At 40.6% G+C, this 23,265-nt stretch overlaps 1 protein-coding gene across 1 annotated transcript in view; it reads left to right on the plus strand.

Moving 5' to 3' along the window:
- NUP58 (nucleoporin 58) overlaps positions 1 to 16,884 on the plus strand; it is a 110,346-nt gene extending 93,462 nt beyond the window's left edge. The window contains exon 16 of the transcript XR_010749262.1: positions 16,867 to 16,884. The gene's annotated coding sequence lies outside the window, so the exon portion shown is untranslated. The remainder of the gene's footprint in view (positions 1 to 16,866) is intronic.
- The last annotated feature ends 6,381 nt before the right edge of the window (positions 16,885 to 23,265 follow it).

The following is a 23,265-nucleotide window of genomic DNA, read 5'->3' on the forward strand; positions in this document are numbered from 1 at the left end:
ATGTCCATCCATTGTTGTTCTGAGATCCTTGAGTATCCTAAAAACCATTATTTTAATCTCTGCATCTGGTAATATGGTTACTTCCATCTCATTCAGTTTTTTTTCTGGTTATTTCTCGTTTATTCATTTGGGTTGCATTTCTCTATCTTTCAATTTTGTCTTTGTATTAGGTATCAGTGTCTGAATTTGACATTTTTGTGGTGTCTTTATGGAGAAGATGGACTTGGTGGTACTGACCTCCAGGCCACCTGTTTTTCTTGTTCTAAGAATGCTTCTTGAGGGTACTATTTTCCCTATTGTTGTATGTGAGTATTAGATGCAGTTGATCCTTTTGTGGCTATGGTTATCCCTTCAGGCTGGCTGGTTCTAAGGGTAAACCTTGATCATGTGTATTATATATTCTATGCAATGTCTGTTCTATTGAGTGTACTTATTCTCTACTGTCTCTGGGAAGCTTTTTATTTATGCCTGCTAGACTCCACCTTTGAGCATGCTGCTTGTGTAGATAGCTGAGTCTAGGATTGGTATTGTCTGCCACCCACTACCAGTTGTAATATCCCTCAATCTTTTTGGATTTGTGTCAACTGTTGTTTGGGCTACCTGTCTGCTGCTACTGCACTTTTCACAGTTTGTGTCTGCATTTTCTTTGCCTGGGTAGTGTGGGAGGGGCCAACCTTTGTTAGAGGAGACTTCTTCCTGCTTAGAGATGACAGCATCTCTGTAAAAGCCCCAAACTCTGTAAGATTTGTCTCCACTTTTCAGCTCCTCCTCCTCCTCTTGAGGCTGCCTGGTCTTCCCACAGAATCTTCAGACTGGCTTCACTCAACCAACTCCTTTCCAGGTTGCATGCTTGGTGGGTTAGAGCAGCAGAGGTTGTGAATACAATGTTAGTGGGACCCATACTATGGGGTCTCTTGGTCAGGAGCTCAGTATGCAAATGTGGCCCCTATTCCAGAGCTTAATTCTTCAGCCACTGCTGGATACTCAAATTTTATTTCTCCCCATCAAGGTGAGCAGCAGGTTCAGACCAAGTGTGGCCAACAGTCCCCTCTGCAAAAGTTCTTTCAGCAAGTGAGACCCTGGACTCAGGAAGGAAGACTGAGAGAGTCATCTCCTGGGGCTGACTGCGCCCCCCCCCCCCAAAAGTGGCTAAGCCCCTTGACCAGATCCAACAATAGACTCACAGGGATCCTTGTGTTAAATATCCATGCTCTAAGCCTCTCTCCCTTCCCTTTTCGAATCTAGCCCAGCAGGGCAGGATATCCAGTGCCCAGTCCTGCTGACTATGAAGTTCCACCCTATCCAATGCACATGAGCCTCTGTGTCAGTGCTGATCACAAAGAGTGGAACTTGCCTCAGCTGGACCAGGTGTGAGGAGCCTTTCTTTAGGATACCACTCTAGCAAGGGTTGTTAGCTCATGAACTGATGCTTTCTACAGCCGAGCCATGGATATGCCAACCCTGGGCCTCCCTGGCAGGAACCTGGAGCAGACCAGTGGGAGACACTGCCTGTGACTGGCCCTCAGCAACCTTCTTTGAGCTATAAGCAATCCAGAGTTTGTGGCTGCCTCTGCTAGGACCAGGTGTACATGGAAATACCAAGCTGCACTCCTAGGCTGGCTTTTAATCGCACTGGGCCTGGGAGAAGGTTGACTTATAAGACCAAGTTTCCTCCGTCATCTCACTGCTTGTTGGGCTTAGCTGCTGAAAAAAACCTGGCTATAGTCTAGCACCTGCAGCAATTCAGGGATTACAAAGGGTGGTGGGTGTGGCTTCGCCTCTCGGCCCCAGGTGTCAGTCTGTCTAGACTTTTTTCATAAACCTCAGTAGGGTGTGGCCTCTGAGACCCAGAGGCGTGGTCTGCCTGCAGTTTGGACATTTTATACTGAGTCTCCCGTGAGGTGGAAGCACCAGTCTTAGAGTTGGGAGCATGTGGAGGAAAGCTCCAGTCTCAACACCAGAAAACTGAGCCACTGACACACCCCCTGCTTCCTCACCGCTCAGAACAACCTGTCGCCATGACTCGGGTAGGACAGACTCCTGAGAGTGGAACTGTTGCTTTTCTCCAGGCTGATGCCACCCAGAGGGGACACTCTGCCCAAGAAAGATGGCAACTGCAGTATTGGAGATTGACTCAGCACAGGGGTTCCATTAGCCTTCCCCCACAGTGTTTCTTCCTGGGCCTCCATCTTTACACTCTCATCATATAACTCCAGTCCTTTCAGCTCTCCCTGCACCAGAGCCCCAGGTAAGTGGCTGTGAATGAGATTTTCTGTGTGGGCCCTTTAAAATAGAGCCTGCATCTCTGAGAGCTCAGTCTCTTTCTCGCAAATAGAAACCTTGGTCATTTCAATGCCAAATGCTGTCGGGGTGCCTCTTCTAGGCTTTGGGGCTCTAGGCTGGGGCTCCGGACCTGGTGCTGAGCACACACACCTCTCTGGGTGACCCTCCCACAGTGAGAGTCTCTCTGGACCCTCAGCCACCACTTGCTCCTGGGAGTGGGGCAACCCTGTCTGCATCTCCACCCTTCCTACCAGTCTCAGTGTGGCTTCTTCTGTGATCCTTGGTTATAGTCTCCTCTTTCTGTAGTCCAAAATTGGTTTTTTAAGATGATTGTTCTTAAATTAAATTGTAATCTAATTTGGTTCTGGGAGATGGCAGTTGGAATGTCTGTCTTCTCTGTCACAATTTTGGAACCTGTTACTATGATTCATATGAGTCTTGAATGCTGTTGTCCCATTCGTGTGTGGCATTAACCCCTCAGGCTGACTGGGTCTAAGGGTCAACCTTGATTGTGTAGTTATTCTCAGCAGGGTCTGGTGCCTGCTGGACTCCCCTTTCAGCATGTCTTTTGTGTGACTTGTAAGCTTAACATTGGTGCAGTCTGCAACCCACCACTGGTTGTGTTGGTTCTGGGTCCTCTTGGGTGGGGTTCAGGTATGGGTTGATGTCAGACGTTGTTTGTAACTCACTGTGAGCTACGTGTCTGGAGCTACCACTCTGTTTACTATTTGTGTCTGTGTTATCTGTGCCTGGGTGTATGTGGGAGGGGCCAACATATGTATAAAGATTACCTTTCTTCTACTTAGAACTAAGAGAAGCTCCATAAAAGGACCCAAGTTCCTTAATATTTGCTTTCACTTTGTAGCTGCTCCACTTCCTCTTATAGCTGCATGGTCTTCCCACAGAGTTTTTTGTGGAAAGACTATAGAGTTGGGTCAGACTGGCTCACCCAATTAACCCCTGTACAGGTTGCAAGCTTGGTGAGATAGGGCACTCAGTTTGGGAGAATAACATTAGTTGGACCCCCTCCTTGGGGTATCTCTTGGTCAGGAGCTCAGTACAGGGAAAGTGGCCTCAACTCCAGAGCCTAATCCCTTATTCACTGCTGGATACTCCAATTTATTTCTTCCCAGACAGGTGAGCAGCAGGTTCAGGTTGGGTGGGGCCTATAGTTCCCTCTGCAGAAATTCTGTCAGCTGAGGAGCCCCTGGTCTCAGGAAGGAAGATTAAGAGAGTTTTCCACTGGGGCTGTCTGTGATCCTTTCCCCATGAGGTGGCTAAGCCCCTCAACAAGTCCCAACAATATGGTCCATGGAACACACATTCTGAATGTCTGAGCTCTAAGCCTCTCACCCATTCCCCAATGGAACTTAGCCCAGTGTGGCAGGGTATCCAGGACTTGGGTCAGCTGACTATAAGGTTCTACTTCATCCAATGCATGCAAGCTACTGTGCAGGTGCTGACCATAGAAAATAGAATTTGTCTCAGCTGGCTTTGGTGCCTGATGAGCTCTCCATTTGGATATGCTCTTAGTAATATGAGTTCAGTTCTAGTCCGATGTTGTCTGTAGCTGGCCACTGGGTGTGTGGTTCTGGGCCTTTTAGGAGGGCACCTGGTATAGACTAATGTAAGACACTGCCTATGACACCCTCGGCAAGGGGTTTGGAGTTGTAAGAAATCCAAAGTTTGTGGTTAGCTCTGTTGGGCCTTGGTGTACATGGAAGGATCAAGCTGCACTCCTAGGCTTTTACCAGATCCAGGCCTGGGAGCAAATCAACAAAAGACCCAATGTTACTTCAGATCCATCTCATGCTGCCTCTGTCTGCTAGTTGCTTGTCAGGCTTGGTGCCCTGAAAACAGCTCTGGTAGATTATAGAGGTTGGAGTTAATCAGACATCAGGTAAGGTGGTGGGTGAATTTCCGACCCCGGGGCCCCAGGTGTTGGTCTGTCCTGAATTCTTTTACAGACCTCATTAGGGTGTGGCCACTAGGAATCCACTGGGTGTGGCCTCTGAAACCCAGAAATTTCATCTGCCAACAGTCTGGACAGTTCCTATTGAATCTCTCATAGGGCAGAAGCACAAGTCATATTCTCAGGAAAGTAGAGGGAATAATAGCTCTGGTCTGAACACTAGACAACTGAGTCGCTCCCTAAGTCTTTTTAGCCTTCTAATTTCTGGCCAAGACTGCTTACTTCTCAGCAGGACCCAATCTATGTAGGATGGGTCAAGAGAGATTGCCAAGGGTGGGGCAATTGCTTTTCCCCAAGTTGATGCTGCATGAAGGGGACTGCTCCACCAAGAAAGACGGCGACTGCTGTATTGGAGAACAATTCAGCATAGCACATGTGGTGGCTGTCCCACACCGTGTCTCTCTTCGGGGCTGCCAAATTCATACTCTCCTTATGTGACTCTAGTTCTCTCAGCCTGCCCTCTACTGTAGCCCAGGTTAAGTGGCTATAAATGAAATTTTCTGTGTTGCCCTTTAAGATGGTGCCTGCATCTCTGAGAATTCCTATTTCTTTCTCACAGACAGAAACATCTCCTCTTTTCACTGCCAAATGCTATGTGAGCCTCTCTTCTAGGCTCTGGTGCTCTAGACTGGGGTGCCCATCCTGGAGCTTAAGATCCTCACCTATCAAACCTTCCTGGCAGCTTGGAGTCCCTCCAGAGCCTTAGCCCCCACTCATGGGAGCAGAAGGGCAACCTTTTCTCTTGTCTGCCCTTCCTACCAGTTTCAATGTGGCTTCTTCTGTGACTCCTTGGTTATAGACTCTTCTTCATTTAGTCCTGACTTGGTTTTTCAGGATGATTGTTCTTAAATTTAGTTATAACTCCAGTTTCAGCCTGGGAGTAGGTGAGTGGAACAACATTCACCTACTTCACTGTAGTCTTCTCTCCAAAGCTAACCCAGTATAATGTTTTTCAACATATGGTTTCTGGAGTTATAACTCCAGTTTGGTCCTGAGAGGTGGCAACTGGAATGTTTGCCTACTCTTGTCATCATCCTGGACCATCCCATCCTTCATTCCTCTTTATTACGGAATAATATTCAATTATGTGGATGTAATATGTTTTATTAACCCATTCATTAGTTGATGGACATTTAGGTGGTTTCCACTTTTTGGCTATTATGAATAATGCTGTTGTATTTGTGTACAGGTATTTGTGTGAATATACGATTTCGATTCTGTTGAGTATATAACTAGATAAGAATTGCTAGGTCACATATATATTTATTATTTTGAAGAACTGCTAGACTTTTACAAAGTAGCTCTTCCATTTTACATTTCACCAATAAAGTATGAAAGTTCCAATATTCTCATACCCTGCTTCTGTCTGTTTTATTATTATTATTATTATTATTATTATTATTATTATTATTACCATCCTAGTGGGTATAAATTGGTAGCTCACCATGGTTTTAATTTGCATTTCCCTAATGACTAATAATGTTGAACATCTTTTTATGTGGTTTTTGGTAGAATGGAAAGAAATTGAGGTGGTAAGACAAAGTAAGCCTTTTGAGGAGATTATTTAAAAGCGATGTAGGAATTGGAAGAAAAATTAGAATCAAGAATTTTTATGAAAATTCAAGAAATAATGGTATGTTTATGTGTTGACAGAAGAGACCCAATGGAGAAGCATAACTTGGTGGTGCAAGAGAGAAAGAAGAGAATTATTGGAGTAGTGTTCTTAGAGAAGTGAGGGGAGATGGGATCATCTTAAGAGCAGAAGCAGTTAACCCCAGAGTTACTATGCAGAGTTCATGGGCAAAGAAGTAGAAGGTAGGATGATGTTGTAGTGGGAGGTTAAGCTGAGAGTAGGAAATATAGACGAAGGTGTGGAGGTTTGAGAGGAAAGAGATAAACAGTAGCCACCCCATGACAGCAAAAAGAGTGAATAGATTAGGTTATTAGGCAATATTTAGTACCTTTTGGAGGTTGGAAACCATAAATTCAACAGATTCAGTCAACAGAGTTGGGCACTTTTCTTCCTCACATTCAGATATTCTGATTTTGGCACGTAGAAGGCAGAGACTTGGGTTAAATCAAGTTTTCTGTTTTTCCAAGCAAATAAAATGAAGCTAGAGAATGACAGGGGTTGGGAATTATGGAATTTCCCAAACTGGGAAAAGAGGGAAATGAAGAATTGAGGGACAATGAGATAATTATTAAATCAGTGGGTCTTAGGTCCTTGGATATGAAAGAATTATTTTACCTGATAGTTGAGTGAATGTGCTGGAAAAATAGATGATGATAGAAGAATATGATGACTGAAATTCAGATCAGGGAGGGGTTTTTCAGTTACTGACAATGACAAAATCTAGAGCTGTGCTTTCCAACATGATAGCTATTAGCTTTGGGTGACTATTAAAATTTAAATTGATCAGAAGTATATAAAATTAAAAATTTAGTCATTCAATCACTCTAGGCACACCTGCAAAGTCACATGTGACAATGGCCACCATCTTCTTGATGTGCAGAAGTGGCCAGTTTGATTACTGATCAGAGCACATACAGGAATAGATCAATGTTCCTGTTTCTATCTCTCTCTCACTCTCCCTTCCTTTTTCTCTAAAATCAATAAAAGGGAAAGAAAGAAAGAAAAAAAAAGAGAAAGCAAAAAGAATCAGAATCAGACACTGCTGGGTGTATGACTGTGAGAGTGAATGCTAAGTAAGGTAAAGATAAAAATCACTGGAGTAAAAGAAAGTTAGGAACCCTGAGGCCAGGGTGTTTGGATGGATCAACATGAATATTGGAGTCACCCAGAAATACAGTAGTAGTATTAAAATGAGTGGGATTAAATCAGGAGCTAAAGTCTTTAAGGAATGTGGTGAGAAGGAATGACCTAGGCTAACTGTTGGTATAGTCTGATTGTCTGAGCTTCAGAGCTGAGCGATTTTTTTTTGGAAAAATGAGAGAGAAAGAACTGGAAGCAGCAACAAAGTTTAAGGACACTCACATGCTCTCCTGGCAGTATATGAGGGATTTGAGGGAGAGCAGCAACACAATGAGAAGGTTTCGGGGAAGCAGTGTCCATAGGAGAGAGAGGCAGGCTTCTCTTAGAGCAGGCATACCAAGGGAATACTTAGAGTTTGAGGCTATCAAGGACTTTTGCTAATGGCTGACTGCAAGGCAGAAGACGCAGGATTCAAGAATTGAGGAAGGGTGAAGGAGATTAGGTCAATGAGGAACTTCCAGTGGAGATTTAGGACCTGGGTCAAAGTTGTTTTTACTTTGAGTTTATGGGCCTCCCTCTTGACACTTGTACCAATTCTACAGTTTTTTAATTTAAAACAGGTATTATGTATATCTGATACATACAAAAAGACAAAGTATAGGTTATGTGGGACAATAATAAAATAAATACAGGTATAAGTCTGTAATAATAAGCATATAATATATTAACCAGAAAATAAGCATAAGTAAATATAATAACTATAATAATAAAATAAATATAAATTATGAGCAATAATAATAAACACTCATGAAATCACCATTTAACTTAGAAACCCAGAGCATGATTAATATTGTTAAAGCTACCTGTGCAGTCTATCTCTCTGGCTCTCCACGGAAGTCACCATCAATCTAAATTCTGTTCTTTTCTTTCAATCTTTCAAAAATACTTCTTAACATATATGCATATTTCCCTAAACATTTAATTTTCTTGTTTTTGAGTGTTATAAAAATGATTAATATATGTAGTCTGCACATTGTTTATTTGCACTTAGCATTGTATTTCCAAGATTGCCCCATGTTGTATCTAGGTGTATCTAGGTTCAAGCATTTTCATAATGGCATAAACATGCATTATGTGAAGTTAACTATCCCTTACATCAGTGGTCCCCAACCTTTTTTGGGCACAGACCGGTTTAATGTCAGAAAATATTTTCACAGACTGGCCTTTAGGGTGGGATGGATAAATGTATCACGTGACCAAGACAAGTGTCAAGAGTGAGCCTTAGACAGATGTAACAGAGGGAATCTGGTCATTTTTAAAAAATAAAACATCGTTCAGACTTAAATATAAATAAAACAGAAATAATGTAAGTTATTTATTCTTTCTCTGCGGACCAGTGCCAAATGGCCCATGGACCGGTACCAGTCTGCGGCCCGGGGGTTGGGGACCACTGCCTTACATGATAGTGAGCACTTTTAGTTTCTATATTGTTTTCTATTATGAACAAATGGGGGGTGACGTCACGGAAATGGCGCCGTGAGCAGCGCGTCCGACAGATCTCCCCAAAATCTCAACAAATTTATCAACTAGAAACAGAAAAATTTATCCTCGGAGCATTCCAGAGTTCCACACACACTGAAAGCGAAAGGACTGTTATCACTTGAATCTGATAGACAGGTCGGAGCTGAGGGTGTGGAAGAAGCTAACTACCGCACGGACGTTCATTCAAGCCAAGGAGGGAGTACGCCTGTGGTGAGTCAACCCACGCGTGCAACTGCCCGCCCACACTCTGCGAGCAGCCACCGGCGTGCCGTTAGAAACTAGTCACAGAGCAAGCTCCCTTGCACTGTGAGCGTCCCCAGCAGCCCGCGCACTGCGAATGAGAGTCCCCAGCCACCGGCGTGCCTAGAGCACCCCATTCGCTCGCGTGCCCTGAACGTCCCACTTGCCCACACGCCCAGAGCACCCCACTCGCCCGCACACCCAGAGTGCCCAATTCTCCCGCGCGCCCAGTGCACCCCAGCCGCCAGCGGCAAGGCAAGCGGGAAGGGCACCAAAGCTATCTTTCCTACTCCGGAGATTCTCTCTATGGGCAGGGCACCTCACCCAGCCATTCAAGCTAAAAATCAAGCGTTGGGGGAGGGACGCGTGGGCAGCTTGAAATACTTTCTGGAGCACAGCTGCGGATCCAATCACTGAAATTAGCTTAACCCACGAAATCTGCGCACCCACGGGGCTCTAATTGATAAGATCTCTCTCAGTTCAGTGATCCAAGACAAGAGGCGTGATATTTTTTAGTGCCTCTCGCTAAAGGGGCAGGGGCAATGTCTGATTGACAGAGCCTTCATAGTCAGGGATATATGCTAACAAGAAGGACTTGGCAGATGTTAAGATCTATACAGCAAGCAGCGACCAGTGCCTCTTCTTCCCAGCCAAAACAGGCTACAAAGTGTGGAAAGCCTGGGTTGAGTGGTCCAACTGAATGCTAGGCGCTGAACAGTCACTGTTGGGCAGATAAAATGTATTATGCTCACTTTGTTAAAAATGGCGCTGCCCACGTGAGGCCGTAGCCCAGGTGATATTAATGTGTGTTGAGAATCCTTGGAGCCTGGGGCTTGGTTTTGGGATTAAGCCTTTCCCACCCTTTTTGATGTGGGGTGGTACAATCCAATCATGCCTCAGAGAAGTGACTTTGTATTATAGACTTCCCTATTTTGTATATTGGATTAGAGGTTGTGAAGCTACAATATAAAATGGGGGAAGAACGAGAGTTTGCTCTTGGTTCCTGGGATGATTAGCATGAGAGAGCAGAGGGAGCAGAGCAGAGAGCAGAAAGAGGCCATGTGGCCAGGAGAAGCAGCCAAGATGGCGGAGTGCTGAGTGAGATGCCAGTTTGGGCAGAGATTGTATCTGGGATAAGGAAGGAGATGGGGAACTGAGAATAAGGCTGGTGAGCTAGAAACCTTTGATTCTAGGAAACTCGTATAAGTCAGTGGCTTTGTGAGCACTGAATGTGAATGGGTTTTGGAGCCCAGTGTGTGTTTTTACTTGCCCACCGGGTGCAAGCTAGGATTAAAGAAGATGGCCCATCAGTTTTTGGCTCCATTGTTTCTTTACCGACTGTCTGAATCCAATGCGAACCTGCATGGGCTGGGCTGCTGTGATAGTGGCCCTGGCCTTGGCTGCTGGCTTTACAGTCACCTTGACAACAATTGACTCCCAGCCCTGCCTGATTACACTGGAGGCTCTGACTGCCAGAGCCTTACCCAAAGCCTTGCGCTGAGTGGGGATAGAGTGGGGATTTCCCAGCTCTTTGAGCCTCTTACTCCCCAGGCAGAAGCAGTGGCAGCCTCATAGCTGGATCACCAGGCTGCTAATTCAGGAAGGGGAGACTAGGAGAGAGACTCCAGGAAAGCAAACTCTCTCATTGTTGGACCCTGCAAATGCCAACAAGCCTTGACTACCAACGAGACTAAAGCCAATTATATGACATTGCCATAGAATCCCATCAACTGCAAATCCCTACCTAAGCATGACACAGGGGCAGAGCCTGGGGTACAGAGTCACTGACCAGGAAGAGGGAGAGAAAAGAAAAAGAATGAAGTTAACCTCTCAAAATCAAGAAAAATCCACAGACTTTATAACTTGTTCCACTATTTTTTTGTTGTTGTTGTTTGTTCCTTCTACTTTATTGCCTTTATTATTATTACTCCTATTTCCTCCACCTCGGTCCTTTTATTCTCTTCCCATCTTATGCTTTCCTTTTCTTGAATTACAATACCCATGAGTGTTACATTTTATTTCTTTTCTTCATCCTTACTCTCCTTTAGGGTTACACTCCAAAACTCTTAACTCTCACTCTCTCCCCTTTTGTTTTTTTTTTCTTTTCCTTTGTTTTACTCTTTTTCTTATTTTTTCCTTTCTATTCATTTCTTCTTTTCTCCTTTTACTTTTCCTCCCATTCAATCCTCAATCATGAACAAATTATTTAATTTAGGACTCAAGTTTTTTTGGGGTTTTTTTTTTGCTTTTGTTTTTGGTTTTCTTTTGTTTGTTTTTGTGGCATTTTGGGTACTTTTAACTTTGCTTTTTAACTCATTAGCATTCCTCCCAAACCAAGGTCTCCATTGTATTTAGTCTTTGCTCCACTTAATACAACAGATTTTTACTTATTATTTTTATTTTTTTCTTCTTTAATTATTATTTTTTTCTCCTTTTTTCTGTTTCCCTCTTATCCCTCTCATTATATCTTTTAGTTGACCATCACTTACAAGCAAATCATTTTATACCTGTCTAAGATTTTCTCCTTTTTTTTGCATTCAGTAGGTTCCTACTCCCTTTTTTGCCCCTTGAACTCTTCACCCCAAATCAGGCCCTCCATTATAGGCAGTTTTTGTTCCATTTAGCATAATATAATTCACAGGTCATCACGATATTTCCCTAAGGAGGGGAGAGGAGGGGAAGAGAAGAAAGAAAAAAGGGGGAAATAATAAATTATTACTGTTTTTTTTTGTGGGGTGTTTTTCATTTTTCCTTTTTTTTTTTTTTACTTTTTATTCTTTATTAATTCTAATTAGTGCTATCAACAAGACCACCCTCAGATGCCAATAAGAAAAAAGAAATAGAATATTATGGATATAAAAGATAGAGAGGTAACACAAATAGATGTGGAAAAACCTATGGAGAAAAGATTTAACATATTGAAAACCTTGGAGCTAAATGACAGAGAATTTAAAATAGAAATCCTAAAAATACTCAGAGATATACAAAAAAACACAGAAAGGCAATTTAGGGAGCTCAGAAAACAACTAAATGATCACAAAGAATATATTACCAAGGAAACTGAAACTATAAAAACATATCAAACAGAAATGAAAAACTCAATTCACGAGCTGAAAAACGAGGTAACAAGCTTAGCTAATAGAACAGGCGAGACAGAAGAGAGGATTAGTGAAATAGAAGACAAGCAACTTGAGGCACAACAGAGAGAAGAAGAAAGAGACTCAAAAATAATAAAAAATGAGAAAGCCCTACAGGAATTGTCTGACTCCATCAGAAAGAATAACATAAGAATAATAGGTATATCAGAGGGAGAAGAGAAAGAAAATGGAATGGAGAATATACTCAAACAAATAATAGGCGAGAACTTCCCAAGCCTGTGGAAAGAACTAAAGCCTCAAATTCAAGAAGCAAACAGAACACCGAGTTTTCTTAACCCCAACAAACCCACTCCAAGGCACATCATAATGAAGATGACACAAACCAATGACAAAGAAAAAATTTTCAAGGCAGCCAGGGAAAAGAAGAGTACAACATATAAAGGAAGGCCTATTAGATTATCATCAGATTTCTCAGCAGAAACTCTACAAGTTAGAAGAGAGTGGACCCCAATATTTAAAGCCCTGAAAGAAAGGAACTTTCAGCCAAGAATACTATACTCATCAAAGCTATCCTTCAAGTATGAAGGAAATATAAAAACATTCACAAATACAGAAAAGATGAGAGAATTTATTATCAGAAAGCCCCCACTCCAGGAAATACTAAAGGAGGTTTTCCAACCAGATTCAAAGAACAAAACAAAATAAAACCACAAGTAACAGCTCCACCAAGAACACAATAAAACCAAATTTATACTGTGACAACAAAAGAAAAAAAGGGGGGAGAGGATGGAGATTAACAGTAGCAAAGGATGATGAAGCGCAGAAATACTCATAAAATAGGGTACTACAATGAATATGGTAGGTACCCTTTTCATTACTTAATGGTAACCACCCTTGTAAAAACCACCACAAAAACACTTGACTTAAAAAAGGTAGCAACAGAGGAAAGAAGTATGGAATACAAACAAACAAAAACAAATGATAGAAAAACAAAAGAGAAGAATCAAACAAGATACAAAACTAACAGAAAGCAATTTATAAAATGGCAATAGGGAACCCACAAGTGTCAATAATTACACTAAATGTAAATGGATTAAACTTACCAATAAAAAGACACAGAGTAGCAGAATGGATTAAAAAAGAAAATCCAACTGTATGCTGCCTACAAGAAACACATCTAAGCAACAAGGATAAAAACAAATTCAGAGTGAAAGGCTGGAAAACAATACTCCAAGCAAACAACACCCAAAAAAAAGCAGGTGTAGCAATACTCATATCTAATAATGCTGACTACAAGACAGAAAAAGTACTCAGAGACAAAAATGGTCATTTCATAATGATTAAGAGAACACTGAATCAAGAAGACATAACAATCCTTAATATATATGCACCAAACCAAGGAGCACCAAAATATATAAGACAGCTACTTATTGACCTTAAAACAAAAACTGACAAAAATACAATCATACTTGGAGACCTCAATACACCGCTGACGGCTCTAGATCGGTCATCCAAACAGAGAATCAATAAAGATATATTGGCCTTAAACGAAATACTAGAACACCTGGATATGATAGACATCTACAGGACATTTCATCCCAACGCGACAGAGTATACATTTTTCTCTAGTGTACATGGAACATTCTCAAGAATTGACCATATGTTGGGCCACAAAGACAATATCAGCAAATATAGAAAAATTGAAATTGTACCAAGCATATTCTCTGATCATAAAGCCTTGAAACTAGAATTCAACTGAAAAAAAGAGGGGGAAAAACACAAAAATGTGGAAACTAAACAACATACTTCTAAAAAATGAATGGGTCAAAGAAGAAATAAGTGCAGAGATCAAAAAATATATACAGACAAATGAAAATGACAATATGACATATCAGAATCTCTGGGATGCAGCAAAAGCTGTAATAAGAGGAAAGTTCATATCACTTCAGGCCTATATGAACAAACAAGAGAGAGCCTAAGTAAACCACTTAACTTCACACCTTAAGGAACTAGAAAAGGAAGAACAAAGACAACCCAAAACCAGCTGAAGAAAGGAGATAATAAAAATCAGAGCAGAAATAAACGAAATAGAGAACAGAAAAACTTTAGAAAAAATTAATAGAACAAGGAGCTGGTTCTTTGAAAAGATCAACAAAATTGACAAACCCTTGGCAAGACTCACCAAGAAAAAAAGGCACAGGACTCAAATAAATAAAATCCAAAATGAAAGGAGAAATCACCACAGACATCATAGATATACAAAGAATTATAGTAGAATACTATGAAAAACTATATGCCACCAAATACAACAATCTAGAAGAAATGTATAAATTCCTAGAACAATTCAACCTTCCTAGACTGAGTCATGAAGAAGCAGAAAGCCTAAACAGACCAATCAGCAGGGAGGAAATAGAAAAAACTATTAAAAACCTCCCCCAAAATAACAGTCCAGGCCCAGACGGTTATACTAATGAATTCTATCAAACATTCAAAGAAGACTTGGTTCCTATTCTACTCAAAGTCTTCCAAAAAATGGAAGAAGAAGCAATACTTCCAAACACATTTTATGAGGCCAACATAACCCTCAAACCGAAACCTGGAAAGGATGGCACAAAGAAAATTACAGACCAATATCTCTAATGAATACAGATGCTAAAATACTAAACAAAATACTGGCACGTCGAATACAACAACATATTAAAAAGATAATACATCATGATCAAGTGGGATTCATCCCAGAATCTCAAGGATGGTTCAACATACATAAAACGGTTAACGTAATACACCATATCAACAAAACAAAGAACCAAAAACCACATGATCTTATCAATAGATGCATAAAAGGCTTTTGATAAAATACAACACAATTTTATGTTTAAGACTCTCAACAAGATGGGTATAGAAGGAAAATATCTCAACATGATAAAGGCCATATATGATAAACCATCAGCCAACATCATATTAAATGGCATAAAACTGAGGACTTTCCACCTTAAATCAGGAACAAGACAGGGTTGTCCACTCTCTCCACTCTTATTTAACGTGGTGCTAGAAGTTCTGGCCAGAGCAATCAGACAAGACAAAGAAATAAAAGGCATCCATATCGGAAAAGAAGAAGTAAAGGTATCACTTTTTGCTGATGATATGATCCTATACATTGAAAACCCGAAGGACTCCACAAAAAGATTACTAGAAACAATAAACCAATACAGTAAGGTCGCAGGATCCAAAATTAACATACAAAAGCCCATAGCCTTTCTATATGCCAACAATGAAATATTAGAAAACGAATTCAAAAAAATAATCCCCTTCATGATTGCAACAAAAAATATAAAATACCTAGGAATAAACATAACAAAGAATGTAAAGGACCTATATAATGAAAACTACAAGGCATTGTTAAGAGAAATAGAAAAAGACACAATGAGAAGGAAAAATATTCCTTGTTCTTGGATAGGAAGCATAAATATAATTAAAATGGCCATATTACCCAAAGCAATATATAAATTTAACGCAATTCCCATCAAAATTCCTATGACATTTTTTAAAGAAATGGAACAAAAAATCATCAGATTTATATGGAACTATAAAAAACCCTGAATAGCCAAAGCAATCCTAAGGAAAAAGAATGAAGCTGGGGGCATTACAATACCTGACTTTAAACTATATTATAGGGCCATGATAATCAAAACAGCATGGTATTGGCAGAAAAATAGACACTCAGACCAATGGAACAGAATAGAAAGCCCAGAAATAAAACCACATATATATGGTCAAATAATCTTTGATAAAGGGGCCACAACACACAATGGAGAAAAGAAAGCCTCTTCAATAAATGGTGTTGGGAAAACTGGAAAGCCATATGCAAAAGAATGAAACTCGACTACACCTTGTCCCCATGTACTAAAATTAACTCAAAATGGATCAAAGACCTAAATATAAGACCTGAAACAATAAAGTACATAGAAGAAGACATAGGTACTAAACTCATGGACCTGGGTTTTAAAGAACATTTTATAAACTTGACTCCAATGGCAAGAGAAGTGAAGGCAAAGATAAATGAATGAGACTACATCAGAATAAAAAGTTTTTGCTCAGCAAGAGAAACTGATATCAAAATAAACAGACAGCCAACTAAATGGGAAATGGTATTTTCAAACAACAGCTCAGATAAGGGCCTAATATCCAAAATATACAAAGAACTCATAAAACTCAACAACAAACAAACAAACAATCCAATAAAACAATGGGAAGAAGACATGAACAGACACTTCTTCCAGGAAGAAATACAAATGGCCAACAGATATATGAAAAGATGCTCAGCTTCATTAGTTATTAGAGAAATGCAAATCAAAACTACAATGAGATACCACCTCACACCTGTTAGATTAGCTATTATCAACAAGACGGGTAATAGCAAATGTTGGAGAGGCTGCGGAGAAAAGGGAACTCTCATCCACTGTTGGTGGGAATGTAAAGTAGTACGACCATTATGGAGGAAAGTATGGTGGTTCCTCAAAAAACTGAAAATAGAACTACCATATGACCCAGCAATCCCTCTACTGGGTATATACCCCAAAACCTCAGAAACATTGATACGTAAAGACACATGTAGCCCCATGTTCATTGCAGCACTGTTCACAGTGGCCAAGACATGGAAACAACCAAAAAGCCTTTCAATAGATGACTGGATAAAGAAGATGTGGCACATATACACTATGGAATACTACTCAGCCATAAGAAATGATGACATCAGATCATTTACAGCAAAATGGTGGGATCTTGATAACATTATATGGAGTGAAATAAATAAATCAGAAAAAAACAAGAACTACATGATGCCATACATTGGTGGAACATAAAAATGAGACTGAGAGACATGGTCAAAAGTGTGGTGGTTACCAGGGGTGGGGGGAGGCAGGATGCAGGAGGGAAGGAGGGAGAGAGTTAGGGGGAGGGGGAGGGGCACAGAGAAAACTAGATAGAGGGTGACGGAGGACAATCTGACTCTGGGCAAGGGGTATGCAACATAATTTAATGACAAGATAACCTAGACATTTTCTTTGAATATATGTACCCTGATTTATTAATGTCATCCCATTAACATTAATAAAAATTTATTAAAAAAAAAACCACAAATGGTTGTCATGAACTCTGAATGTTTCCTGACATACCACATAAGAGGTTCTTCTCTAGGACACCATTTTCAAATTGTGGGTCATGATCCATTAGTATGACATGAAAACAAATTTAGTAGGCTGTGCGGGATAGGGGGAAGTTCAGGAAGAGACACAGTGGCATGCAGACTACTTTGAGCTAAATGCAACTTCTCTAGCTAGAATAGTGATTTTCACACTTTTTCATTTCATGGCACACACAAACTAGTTACTAAAATTCTGCAGAACACCATTAGTATTTTTTTGTTGATCTGACAAAAAATAGATATAAATTTGATTCATTTACACTAGATGGCTATTGTTGTGTTGGCTGTTGTCACTTAGATTTGCAGTCTATGGGGAAAAAGGTCAGTATCCCTGACTAAATAAGTATTGCATGTTTTAAAAATTCTTGTAGCACACCAGTGTGCTTCTTGAGGCACATCGGTAACAAATCACTGACCTAGAAGAACTTGAGTTAGAGATCTTGCCCATAATAAGCTATCATAACTTCTTTTGATAAGTCTATAGGGCAGGGCAAACTTTGTCTACTAAAGATTTGCTCTTTTTTTATCTTGCAATGCCTCTATGAAGCCCCCAAGGTGCATCACCTTATCCCTAGCTCAGGATGTCTTATGTACCTCAATCCCTCTTTCTGTCTCTGAACCTCTCAGGCATGTGAGGTCTCTGATGCTCTCATGAATGCCAGTTGCTTATATATTGTATGTACTAAATTTGGTCATTTTCTCTTACTAATTTCTACCATGTGTATTTGATTATTAGACAAGCCCAAATGATCTTGAGGGTAGAAGAAAGTTTGCTATTTCCTCCAAATGGCCAACAGCATCTACAAATTTAACCAGAACTGAAATGTTAGTAATCACAAGAATAATGAAGAGAAAGGGAAAAAAAGGAGGGACTTTGTAATGGTCCCTAGGCCTTGTTGAAAACATGGAATTGTTCCTTTGTCCACATACATAGAAATCCACAAGAAAGCTGATATTGTAGATATCAAGAGAATATATCTGGCCCTGGCTGGATAGCTCAGTTGGCCAGAGCATTGTCCTAAAGAGCAGAGGTACCAGTTCAATTCCCTGGTCAGGATACATACAGGAATAGATCTATGTTCCTGCCTCTATCTCTCTCCCCCTCCCTTTGACTCTCTTTAAAATCAATCAATAAAAAATGAAGAGAATATATATACTCTAAATGGAAGGCCAGACCTCACAAACGTTACCATAACAAAGTTGGGAAGAATCTAGAATGTCAAATACCCTGCTTGGAATTTTTTGCATCAAAGAAGATATTTGCCAAGAGAATTAATGGTTGTTTGTGTGTGTTAGACACTCTAATGTACTGAAGGCGCTTCCTGACCAAAAAAATAAAAATAAAAATAAAAAAAGAAAGAAAGAAAGAAAGAGAAAGAAAGAAAAATGTGAAAAAAAATGATTAGACTAATGGATGTCAAGAGAGGAAAATGCCTGGGTTCAGCTGGAACACCAGCCTGTTCTACCTTAAAAACTCCCTGTATGAAGGTTCAAGGTATGAAATTTATGCTGGTGGAACTGACTCTATATAAATTCATGGCAAGGTTGGTAGAGAAGCAATAAAGACTTTTGTTTGAAAAAAAAAGAAAAGATCAGGGCACACAGCACATAGTGAGAGCAAGTATTGTTTTCTTAAACTAATTTCACTTGAGTGTTGCTGTACTGCTTTAAGATATAAACTATTACTGTGGTTGATAGTAAAAAAAATTAAAGCCAGTCCTCTATAAAGTATTTACATATGCAGATGTTCAAATTGTTTATCATGGGAGTTGTATAAATTTACATACCCACCAGCAGTGTTTGTGAGTCCTTGTTCTCCACCCTCACGCATTAGTAATGAGAAATTTTTTATTTTTTTATTTTTCTGAAGTTAGAAGCGGGGAGGCAGTCAGACAGACTCCTGCATGTGCCCGACCGGATCCACCCTGCATGCCCACCAGAAGCGTGCACTGCCCATCTGGGGCATTGCTCGGTTGGTGTTGGAGCCATTCTAGTGCCTGAGGTGGAGGCCAGGGAGCCGTCTTCAGTGCCCAGGCCAATTTGCTCCAATGGAACCTTAGCTGAGGGAGGGGAAGAGAGAGACAGAGAAGAAGGAGAGAGGGAAGGGTGGAGAAGCCAATGGGTGCTTCTCCTGTGTGCCCTGGCCGGGAATCGAACCCGGGACTTTCACATGCTGGGTCGACACTTTACTGCTGAGCCAACTGGTCAGGGCCAGTAATGAGAGATTTCTTAATTTTTGCCACTCTACCTGGTATTAAATGTTATCTCCTGGTGGTTATAATTTTTTGTTACTAAATAAGATTAAAAATATATTAATATATTTATGGGCCATTCATGTTTTTTTCTTTTTTTTTTAATGGTTGGCACTGATTAAATTTATTTAAAAAAATTTTTTTTAAAGACTTTATTCATTATAAAGAGAAGAGAAGAGAACAGAGGGGGTGGGAAGGAGCAGGAAGTATCAACTCCCATATGTGCCTTGACCAGGCAAGCCCAGGGTTCCAAACTGGCAAACTCAGCATTCCAGATTGATGCTTTGTCCACTGTGCCACCACAGGCCAGGCATTTATTCATGTTTTCTTTTTAGTTAATAACTGTGATATCTTTTGCCCATTTATTGTATTGGATTATTTATCTTTTTCTTATTAACACAGAAATTCTAGCTGCTCATCCTTTGTTGGTTATATATGTTGCAAGTATTTAGTTACAGTTTGTGGCTTGTCTTTTCCATCTATGTTGTTGTCTTTTGATAAGCAGATGTTCTTAGTTTCTTTTTAAATTATCTTTTATTTTTCATTTATGTGAGAGTAGGAGAGATAGAGAGACTCCCACATGTACCTTGACTAAGATCCACCCAGTGACTCCTGTCTGGGGCTGATGCTCTGCCCATCTGGGGCCATGCTCACAACCAAGCTATTTTTAGCACCTGAAGTGGAGGCTCTATAGAACCTTCCTCAGCGCCCAGGGCCAATGCACTCAAATCAATTGAGCCATGACTGCAGGAGGGGAAGAGAAAGAGGGAAGGGAGAGGGGGAGAAGAAGAGAAGCAGATGGTCGCTTCTCCTGTGTGCCCTGACCGGGAATTGAACCTGGGACTCTCACATGCTAGGTTGATGCTATACCATTCAGCCAACCACCCAGGGCCTAGTGGATAGGCATTCTTTATGTCCGTGTTCTTAATTACTTTCCAGAAAGCATCACACAATGGGAATGAGGAAGGCCAATCATATGTAGGATATAAGACTAGGGATTTTGCTTTTTGTGATAGGACCTAACATCATGGCCAGTATACCAACTGATGCCCACAAACACATTTTATCTTTGAAGTCAAAATGTGTTGAGAAACACTTCAAGAAGTTTTGCTGTTGCATCATTTTTATGTTGACACCATTCATCTCCACAGGGCATTTTTTAAATAACAATATGTTCCAAATAAATTTGATGACAAAGGTGGGAAGAGTTGCAGATAGGATTGTATCAATCAGTAATATTTTGGTTGCAACTGATACAAACCTAAATAGCATTAGCTTCTAGGAATGGCTAGGAGGAAGTTTAGTTTCCTGTCCCTACTAATCTTCATAATCCTGCCAAAAATCTATAAGTAAAGGCAGTGTTTGCAGCTTCAAGATTTGTTCGTTCACTCTTTTCTTCTCTAAGTCTTTGCTATGTAGTAATTCTAGGGTTGCACATTGTCTTAAGTACAAAGGGAATTGTTTCAACCATGTTCAATGAAGGGCCTGGGCTTCAGAAAAGGCTGGATTGATCAGAGCAAATGATATTATATGAAAATTAATTTCAGTCTTGCCTACCTAGTCAGGGTTTCTCCATAGTGCCAAGAGGGCTTCTAAAAGCCCCAAATTTACATCCTTCTTGTTAGGCCAGGTAGTGATGTAGGTTGTGAAAGAATTCACAAAGAGTGGAAATGCTGAAGCAGATGAATTTATTGGCTATGCAAGAAGAAATCCGAGAAAAAGGGACCTTGGAGACAGGTTTGGGGGGTTGGCCCAGGGTGAGCTGCCGCTGCCTTCTGCTCCCCTGGTTACAAGTCTCATGGGTTCCTTAGAGTTTAGGAGAAAAACGGGCAAGGAAAACGCACCTGGGGGGGGGGAGGAGGAAGAGGAGGAGAGGGAAGGGAAAGGCACAGGTGTGCGTCCGGAAGAGAGAGCACCACTGGATTCTATCCTAAGGTCTTTTAAAGTCAGGGTTGGGGGGAGGGGGTCTTAGGGGAGGTCCCAGGAGAGAATCTCAGTAGCATATTCATCAGCTCTCACGGTGTGCCCTTTAAAGGTCGTGATCTCCACCAATGGTCAGTGCCAGAGCAGGGGGCCATTAGTCAATGCAGCTAGTCCTAAGGTCAGCTGTGGCACCGCTTATCTGGTTTTGCTGCTTTTCTGGGCCTGGATGTTATCTCTGGGGGGCTAATGCTTAAGCTGTATTCTCTGGCTTCCTTGTTTGTTTCTTCTCTAAGGGGGTCTAAAACCCCATACGAGCTATATGCCAGGGGAGAAAAGGTCAGGGGAGGGTACAAATCCCCTGACCAGTAATATGAAATTAGAGGGTCTACTGTATATATGACCAGCTAAGGGAGGAAAGGTCACTCTGAGGGGAGAGGTCCTTGTTTTGCCAGTTTGCCCATTGCTAGGCACCCGGGCCTTTCCTCCGTGGTGGCCTCCTGTGGCTGGCCTGTAGTCCTTGCTCTGCTCACGTCTGTCTTAACTGCCTACCACACTCAGTATCTCTTTATTTCTGTAAAACAAACTTAAAACTTTGTCAGGAAACTAGGTTAAGGGGTGAACGATAGGTATTTGGTCTTTTTACTTCTTACAGCTCAAGATCCTCTGTCTTCAACTGTATCTCTCTCTGTAAAACCCTCTGGATTTTCCCGCTCAGATCTGGTTTTTCCTTTTCACCTGGAGATAAAGCATGGTTTCCAGGGAAACTTAGTCTGATTGGTCAGCATGGTTTTATGGTCACTCCAGTAGTAGGGGAGGTGGAGCTATGATGATATTGTTCTCTCTCCCCCTCCAAATCACTTGCAGTTGAGAGAACAGTTCATAAAATATGACAAAGCAACAGATGACTGTCTGCTAGAATTTAGTACCTTTGTTAGTCTTTGGTCAGCAGATATGAAAGAAAATACAGATGCTTGATTAAAGTCTTTCGGTCTGTTTATGTAAAAGTATGCTTTTTGGTTTGTGCTATTATAACTGTCTAGAAATCCTTTCTTTTTCCTTTACTTCTACTTCTCTGTTGAAAGATGTAGGTGAATACAATAATTATGAGCGTGGCCACTAGGCAGACTGACAAAAGCTCACAGTCTGGCTCCATTTACGACCTGCCTATGTGATCTTGGGCAAATCATTGAACTTCTCTAACCTTGAGTTTTCTCATTCACACAACAGAGCTAGTGGCTTATCTCCCTGCATTGTTTAGAAAGTTAAATGAGAATAGGCAAGGAAAGCATTTAGCTTATTGCCTGACAGAGTGTAAGCACTTAAAAATGTTAGTTATTATTATTGTTATTATAAAACTAGTGCATCTGCTTTTAGACTTGTTGATTTGTCCTCAAGTAGCTCTGCTGGCTGCTGAATTTCCCAATACTCTGCAGCTGAGTTGCATTTCCTGAAGAGGGTCTTTGCTCAGTTGTTATGACATTCCTTCTGTTCCCCATGTTCAACTTGGCAACCAATAAATACTTGCTTTGATCACTTTCCAATATCCATCCTTTGCACATGTTCAAACAAGTGCAATTAAAGCAAAAACTCTGGGCTGATGGACTCACAATATTCCTACAATTCATTTAAGAAGGCACTTTTTCTTGTTGTATTGTAAAAATTTTTGAAAGATACCAAGAACCATAAGAAGGAAATAAAAATCACCATGCACAGATAATTACAGGTAACATTTTAGTGCTTCTCTGTCTAGATATGGGCATATAATTTATATATTTATGTTAAAAATAGATCACATTCTATATATAATTTTGTATTTCTCCTTTGTTCATTTAACGTTATATTTTAAATAGTTTCTCAAACCATTAGTAGCCTTCAAAATTTTTATTTTTAAATACAATCATTTTTTAAGAAACATTTAGCTTATTTGTTCCTTCTTTCATCATTGGGCTTTTCATATGTTTGCTATTATAAATGACATTATTATGAGTAACCTAATGGAAACATTCCCTTCCTTTATTAGTATTTTTAAAGTTAAGGTA

This window comes from Saccopteryx leptura, chromosome 2, assembly GCF_036850995.1.
Source record: "Saccopteryx leptura isolate mSacLep1 chromosome 2, mSacLep1_pri_phased_curated, whole genome shotgun sequence".
Classification (NCBI taxonomy): Eukaryota; Metazoa; Chordata; class Mammalia; order Chiroptera; family Emballonuridae; genus Saccopteryx; species Saccopteryx leptura.